The sequence below is a fragment of the Octopus bimaculoides genome, chromosome 19 (genome assembly GCF_001194135.2).
Source record: "Octopus bimaculoides isolate UCB-OBI-ISO-001 chromosome 19, ASM119413v2, whole genome shotgun sequence".
NCBI lineage: Eukaryota > Metazoa > Mollusca > Cephalopoda > Octopoda > Octopodidae > Octopus > Octopus bimaculoides.
The window spans coordinates 42,829,305-42,830,596 of NC_068999.1; positions in this window are offsets into that span (position 1 = coordinate 42,829,305).

Genomic DNA, 1,292 nt, shown 5'->3' on the forward strand with positions numbered 1-1,292 from the left:
AGAGAGAGAGAGAGAGAGAGAGAGAGAGAGAGAGAGAGAGAGAGAGAGAGAGAGAGAGACAGTCATAACGTATGTTGCCAAGATGCAAATCATAGTAAACATGATGTACATAGCATCTTTTTTATAAGAGATAGATTGCTCTTCATTAAAAAAATGGCGTTATAACAATGGTGTGTAAAATTTTTATAAAACCACGCATCTGACACCTACCCACACACTCACACATGTGCGTGCAAAAAGAAATATTGTAGCGAATTGTCAGTGTAATATACAAAAAATACAATGGATTGAGCTGCTTCTAGTGTGAAATCCATTATCTGTCGTACAGAACGAATACGGAGGAATTTTGTACTTTGATCAGAGAAAGAGAAAATGCATTGAGTTTGTTCCTTTATATAAGCTTACTTAATATGGTGTAGAACCGTCTCTCATGTAAATTCTTGCATATGTCATAGTCTCCACAGTTCCGGCTGGCAAATTGTTGTGTTGCAAAAAGAACTGTGCCTCCACCAATTCTATCTCACTCACCACATTCGCATGCATATCTTTGCATGTTTTTAACACGCATTCTTCCATTTCGGACAAATGACTCCGACGTTTATTTGTTTTCTATTCTCGGAACCGTTGTATTCTAATCAAAGCTTTTAATAATAGAATAAACAAACAACTACTCGTCTCATTCGTTTGAATTTCGGAACGACCCAGTTTCGTCAATTGTAGAGAAAAATAAGTGGCTAGCACTCGGTCATTACTTTATTAAACAGATTTAAATATGGGATTAAATCGTTGACAAAATCCAAATATTGAATCGTAGTGAAACAATATTAGCCAATTGCCTGTCCGAAGCATTTTCAGAAGCTTGTCCTAAACTTCCATGCTTATTTTCAAACTTTTAGTTAGTCCTTGTTTTTTACGTTCCGAGTAATGAAACGCCTTCCTTTCATATGTTCCAAGTTAACGAAAGAAATCGATTCGAAAGAAATCGGGAATGTGTATCACATATGATGTATTGATGCCAGAGAAAATATGTTCTATGTTTCACATATGATAATCAGGACGGGCAAAAGGTTAAGGAGCTATATAAATTTATGCAAGAAAATATATATGAAAATTAATAAAACCTGGAAACAGTATTGGCGCCGTTGTGTAATTGAGATACGGTGAAACAAATATCCAAGAAGTGATACCTACCTTGTATTTATAAACCACAGCATAAATGCTACTTCGCTTTTGTATCATTTACATTAATTACGAACATCATATATATATATATATATATATATATATATATA